Consider the following 7,500-nt stretch of genomic DNA (forward strand, 5'->3'; position numbering starts at 1 on the left):
AACATGTATTTTTATATTAACTATTCAAAAGCAGAAACATAACGCGAAACCTACATGTATTTCAATAAATATTCTGTTGTAATACAATAAAACAAAATATAAAAAAAACAATATTTTGTGGCTAAACTTCAAGAGACCAGAAAAACTATTATTTTTTTAATTCTCACTGTCACGTTCAAAGTCTGTTCCCAAAAGTACATGTAAAAAAAAAAAAAATCCAGACTTTCTTAATAAATTTTCTCTTGCAATAAAATAAAACAAAACGAAAAAAACAATATTTTGTGGTTAAACTTCATGAGACCGGAAATACTATTATTTTTTTTATACTCCTACTGACACATTCAAAGCCTGGTCCCAAGGGTATGTGTAAAAAGCCATACTTTCTTTCTTTTGTGTTCCCACATTTCAATAATTTTTTTTGCTCTTATGAGACAGTGTCAGTGGGAAAACGGATTATTTCTTAGTGTTCCCAGAGGTGTTTTGATTATTAATACTATTTTGTGCATCCTGGCTCGCGTTTTCATCCCATTTTATTTAACGAGATTTGATTTTTTTGTGGGACGGTTCGTCGTGTTAAAAAGTACATTTATAATTGTTCATTTTGACTGTTTATTTTGGTGCAAATGGGTGTGTTTTAGTGATATATATATATATATATTCTCTATATATATATATATATATATATATATATATATCTATCTCTCTCTCTCTCTCTCTCTCTCTCTCTCTCTCTCTCTTATAAATAAACACAGTAACACGTTAAAATTTTATAACTATAATGCAAATTAGATTGTGAATCATAATTACCTTTCCTTACACTTATTACTATTTTGATACATACATACATATATATATATATATATATATATATATATATATATATATATATATATATATATATATTATAATATTTTAATACATACACACACATATATAATATATATACATATATATAAAGTATACATATATATATATACATACATACATACATACATACATATAAACATACATATACATATATAATACATACATATATATAAATGCATACATACATACATACATAAACAAATCATCAGACATTCGCAAACAGGAACACAAAGACCCTTTCAACCAAACAGCGAAACTGCAAACATCCTTCAAACATCGAAAAGGGAGCAACAATACAACCACCTCAGGTTCATAACCGCTAAAATTCTGAATATTCGTCCCGACGAGACCCTTAGCCCGCTTTTAAATCCCCCTCCCAGGCACTGATCGCCATAAAAGCGGATTTTGGTTTTCTGTAAAAGAAAACTATTGAGATGGTTATTTGTCTCTCCGTCCGCACTTTTTCTGTCCGCCCTCAGATCTTAAAAACCATTGAGGCTAGAGGGCTGCAAATTGGTATGTTGGTCATTCACCCTCCAGTCATCAAACATACCAAATTGCAGCCCTCTAACCTCAATAGTTTTTATTTTATTTAAGATTACAGTTAGCCATGATCGTGCGTTTGGCACCGCTGTACGTGCCAACAACACAGGCCACCACTGGGGCGTGGATGAAAGTTTTAAGGGCCGCAAGTGAGAATTTCATAGGCCGTGTCTTAGAGTTCCATACAACATTATACGCTATACAGAAAACTCGATTGCGCCGAAGAAACTTCGGCGCATTTTTTGCTTGTTTGAACTCGGAGAAAAAACCAGCGGATGAGCCGTGTGAGATTGAGAGTCCAAACAAAGGGAATATTAGCGGATTGACGACTTACTATGTTCTGAGAACCATTCGCTGTGTAGACGTCAGCACTGACGGTTTTAGCGATTTTTATTTTTCTTTTCCGAGGTCGTCTTGGGTTGATACCCGTAGCTGGGTAGTAGTTAGCCGTCAGTACCCATCGCTTGGAGCACTGTAAGCACTGCTAAACGGGTGTTTAATAATTCAAAATAAATAGATAAATAAAGGAATATAAAATAGCAGGAAGTAAAGGCATCGATCACAAATTAAAAAAAGAGAACATAAATAAAAAAAATAAAGAAAACACAAATAGAAAATTGTTGGGATCATCTTGGTTTGACCTCAGTAGCTGGGTAGTGGTGAGCCGCCAGTACCCATCGCTTGGAGCACTGTAAGCATTACTAAAAGAGTTTTAATAATTTAAAATGACCTGATAAATGAATAAATAAAAACTTGTTTCAATTTCTGGATAAAATGAGAGTGAGGTAAAGTGACAGATCACCTATTCAAATTATTCAGCAAATAAATAAAGACTTCTTTCCATTACCGTGAAATTTTACAGTGAGGTAAATTGTGGTAACTAAATAAATAATACAATAATTAATAACTAAATCAATAAAAAAGTAATAAATAAAAACGTTTAATATGACCAACATCCATCACATTTGTTTTTGTTTAAAAAATAATAAACAACTTGTTTCCATTTTTGGAAAATTCTAGAATGAGGCAAAGTGCAATACATAAACAAAAATAAGCAAATAAATAAAAACTTAAAAACATCCTCTCAACTTATTTTTTTCATTTATTTTTGTTTTTGAGAAGAGCGCTTCGAGAAAAAGCCGCATCAGTAAAACCTCTATTAAACTTTGCCCATAGAGAGAGTTACGCCTAACGGCTCTTTCCTTGGGGCTTTTTGCCGCTTGTCAGATCAGTTCTGACTCCATTTATCAGAAAAAACAAGAAACAGGTTAAAAATGCGCCGGAGTTTCTCCGGCGCAATCGAGTTTTCTGTCCAGCGTATAGTCACGGCCACCGAAACTAGATACATCTTTCTGTGGTCTCGGTATAATGCTGTATGAGCCGCGGCCCATTAAACTTTCAGCCACGGCCCGGTGGTGGCCAGTCCTTTAGCGTTGTCAGACGCACAATCATGGCTAATTTTAACCTTTTGATAAAATAAAAACTACTGAGGCTAGAGGGTTGTAATTTGGTATGTTTGATGATTGGAGGGTGGATGATCGACATACCAATTTGCAGCCCTCTAGCCTCAGTGGTTTTTAAGATCTGAGGGCGGAGAGAAAAAGTGCGGACGGACAGACAAAGCCATCTCAACAGTTAATTTTACAGAAAACTAAAAACTAGAAAAACAAACTCAAAGAAACTCAGCCTTCAAAAATAAAACTACAGCATCCCTCTATATCTTTTCATGTGTTCCGTGTAGTACTTTTTCACGTCGTATAGGTGTTCTTTAACTAATAGTGTATGATAATTATATTTCACCCAGGAATAAGTGTTTTTCATGTTTCCTCACATATATTTTATTAGGAAACCGTTCAGGTAGCTCGGCGCATGCGCGTTACGAAGTATCGTTTATTATAAATCGCTCCCATAATTCTTTCTGTCAAATATAATTAATTTAATTGGTGGTCTGGGAGAAACTTTGTCAGAACAGTCTGTCTGTCTGATTCTTGTTCTAAACCTTCTGTAATTCCTCCAAGACATTAATACTAGATCTGTCTGTCTGTCTGTCTGTCTGTCTGTCTGATTCTTGTTCTGAACCTTGTGTAATTCCTCCAAGACATTAATACTAGATCTGTCTGTCTGTCTGTCTGTCTGATTCTTGTTCTGAACCTTGTGTAATTCCTCCAAGACATTAATACTAGATCTGTCTGTCTGTCTGTCTGTCTGATTCTTGTTCTAAACCTTCTGTAATTCCTCCAAGACATTAATACTAGATCTGTCTGTCTGTCTGTCTGATTCTTGTTCTGAACCTTGTGTAATTCCTTAAAGACATCAATAATAGATCTGTCTGTCTGTCTTCTGATTCTTGTTCTGAACCTTCTGTAATTCCTCCAAGACATTAATACTAGATCTGTCTGTCTGTCTGTCTGATTCTTGTTCTAAACCTTCTGTAATTCCTCCAAGACATTAATACTAGATCTGTCTGTCTGTCTGTCTGATTCTTTTATCTGAACCTTGTGTAATTCTGACATCAATAATTCTGTCTGTCTGTCTTCTGATTCTTTAGTTCTGAACCTTCTGTCTGTAATTCCTCCAAGACATTAATACTAGATCTGTCTGTCTGTCTGTCTGATTCTTGTTCTAAACCTTCTGTAATTCCTCCAAGACATTAATACTAGATCTGTCTGTCTGATTCTTGTTCTGAACCTTCTGTAATTCCTCCAAGACATTAATACTAGATCTGTCTGTCTGCCTGTCTGATTCTTGTTCTGTACCTTGTGTAATTCCTTCAAGACATTAATATTAGATCTGTCTGTTTGTCTGATTCTTGTTCTGAACCTTCTGTAATTCCTTCAAGACATTAATATTAGATCTGTCTGTTTGTCTGATTCTTGTTTTGAAACTTCTGTAATTCCTTCAAGACATAATAATTGATTTGTATGTCTGTCTGTCTGTCTGATTCTTGTTCTGAACCTTGTGTAATTCCTTTAAGACATTAATATTAGATCTGTCTGTCTGTCTGTCTGATTCTTGTTCTGAACCTTCTGTAATTCCTTCAAGACATAATAATTGATTTGTCTGTCTGTATGTCTGATTCTTGTTCTGAACCTTCTGTAATTCCTTCAAGACATAATAATTGATTTGTCTGTCTGTCTGTCTGATTCTTGTTCTGAACCTTCTGTAATTCCTTCAAGACATAATAATTGATTTGTCTGTCTGTTTGTCTGTCTGTCTGTCTGTCCGTCCGTCTGCCTCATAATCACTATCCCTCACTTGATATATATATAATTCCCAAAAGTATCCAGTTAGGAAGTTACAAACATTTCCTCTCACTAAAAACAACTCAAAAACAATTTTCTAAGTCTGTATCTTCGCCAAGCTCTTGAAAACTCCTAACCAATTCTGCCATGAAAATCCCGACCATTTTTGTTTTTATTTTTATTTAACCTCTGCATTTGCATATCTACTCATCCCCGCCCACCTCCCCCCCGACTCTCCAGGGGGACGGGGCGGTGGTCTGACCTAGGTCATCAGAGTAACCCTATTTGCATTTCATTTCAGTAGCGAAATTCTCCCCGTGTATAGAAGAGATTAAACCTGTCCATTTGCACTGTTGAATGCTCTCTCTCTCTCTCTCTCTCTCTCTCTCTGTTGATTTTTAGTGTTATGGGGCTAGCTTTCTACCCTCTTCTCTCTCTCTCTCTCTCTCTCTCTCTCTCTCTCTCTCTCTCTCTCGTTTAGAAGCCCCTCTTCGTTAGGGCAGGGAGCTCGAGGAAAGTTAAATGGTAATTCAAGAGTTCTCTTTCCATTTTTTTGTGAATGAAAGCGGCCATTCATAATGTTTACTAAAAACATAGTACTCTGGACAATTCGCACCCTCTCGTTCCATGAAGTTGACAGACTCTATTACAGAATTTAATAAGGTGCGAATTGACCACAGTACAGAGAGAGAGAGAGAGAGAGAGAGAGAGAGAGAGAGAGAGAGAGAGAGAGAGAGAGAGAGAGAGAGTACACTAACTCACCCTCTTTCCTCTGTCACTCTCTCCTTTTCTCTCTCTCTCTCTCTCTCTCTCTCTCTCTCTCTCTCTCTCTCTCTCTCTCTCTCTCTCCCTGTCTTTACTATGGTCAATTATTGCCTTAAGAAAAAGTGAGAGAGAGAGAGAGAGAGAGAGAGAGAGAGAGAGAGAGAGAGAGAGATGCCGATTAAACATTTTTACAATACGCATATTTTATGTTTTTACCACATCATCAATCTTTCCTGAAAAAGTTATCCATTTTCTTAAAACTTTGGAAAGAGAGAGAGAGAGAGAGAGAGAGAGAGAGAGAGAGAGAGAGAGAGAGAGAGAGAGAGATCTGACGATTTTAAATTTCTATCGTTCGCAAAATTTGCATTTTTTTAATCACATTACCAATCTACTAAAAAAATCTGTAATTTTTCGAAATTTTATCTCATCTTTCGCAATGACACGTGTGGAACCGGCCTCATTTCAGCCCATTTTTAAATTTTTTTTTTCATAATCTATCAGCATTTTTTTCCAAATTACCACATATTAATATTCAGCCCATTTTTTGAAATTATTTCTTCATAAACTGTACGAGAAATCTTTTTCAGATTACCAAATATTCATTTGATATTTATCTTGCCAATATTAGGCAATCTTGAATGTAGCTTTGGCCATGTTTCATATAACGCAAAGATTAACCAAAATCTTTTTTTTCCTCTTATTAGTCAAGTGTATTTAATGTAATAAAAATATTATGATAATTTCATATTAAATTATTGATATTAACATCTCATGAAGGAAGGCTACTGTACTTTTTAGTCATAGAAGTAATTTCTGGAAGATGAAAATAGCTGTTGTCCCTCTAGCTGTATTTAAATGAACTTGTGTATATTTTATCTAATGAGAGAGAGAGAGAGAGAGAGAGAGAGAGAGAGAGAGAGAGAGAGAGAGAGAGAGAGAGAGAGAGTAAAGAAAAGGTCCTGTTCTCTATCAGCAAAATAAATATATGAGCAAAATGGAAATCATTAAAAAATATTATGATTCGCCGTCTGTCCTCGACATCTCTCTCAAGCATGGAGAATTAAGCCAGTGACTCTCTCTCTCTCTCTCTCTCTCTCTCTCTCTCTCTCTCTTCTCTCTGGTCGAAAAATTGAATAATTTTTCGGTAAAGATTAATAACGTGGTCGGAAAAATGAAATCGAATTTGGTACGATAAACATTTTAAATCGTCATCTCTCTCTCTCTCTCTCTCTCTCTCTCTCTCTCTCTCTCCACAGGTGTTCTAAAAATTGAAATATTGTTTAAAGTATAGATTGGTAATGACGTTAGGAAAAGGATGAAATTCGCATATGATAAACATATTAAATCGTCCTCTCTCTCTCTCTCTCTCTCTCTCTCTCTCTCTCTCTAAATAAAGATACAGAACAAGAGCACAATTTCCACGACATGAAAAGGGGGAACTTCTATTTATGTTTCCCCAATTCAACCTTATAACCAGAGCAAGCAAGTGAATCTGGGTGAATCTGGGAGAATTTAATTGACGAACTATAGGCTGGCGAATCCTTGTTTGGAAAAATTAGCTTTGATGGTGGCACGAAGTTTCCCTGATACGTTTAGAGATGGCTGTAAATTTGTGGCTAATCAATTCAGTCTTCTGAAGCATAAATATAGTTTAACTTTGGTAATCTACTGATATTTTCATGTGTTTTCATATGGTGTTATTTTGCCTCAGTACAGTGTATGTATGTATGTATATATATATATATATATATATATATATATATATATATATATATGGATGATATGATGAGAGAGAGAGAGAGAGAGAGAGAGAGAGAGAGAGAGAGAGAGAGAGAGAGAGAGAGAGAGAGTAAATTTCAAAATTAGAGAAATGACAAATTACAGACTTTAACTGATTCCAAGTTGACTTAACTCTCATCTTTCAGTATCGTTTTATGTACGTGTTAGCTCTCTCTCTCTCTTTCTTTCTCTCTCTCTCTCTCTCTCTCTCTCTCTCTCTCTCTCTCTCTCTCTCTCTCTCTCTCTCTCTCTCTCTCTATATATATATATATATATATATATTTATCTGATAAATCTATATATA

Source organism: Macrobrachium rosenbergii, chromosome 22 (genome assembly GCF_040412425.1).
Source record: "Macrobrachium rosenbergii isolate ZJJX-2024 chromosome 22, ASM4041242v1, whole genome shotgun sequence".
NCBI lineage: Eukaryota > Metazoa > Arthropoda > Malacostraca > Decapoda > Palaemonidae > Macrobrachium > Macrobrachium rosenbergii.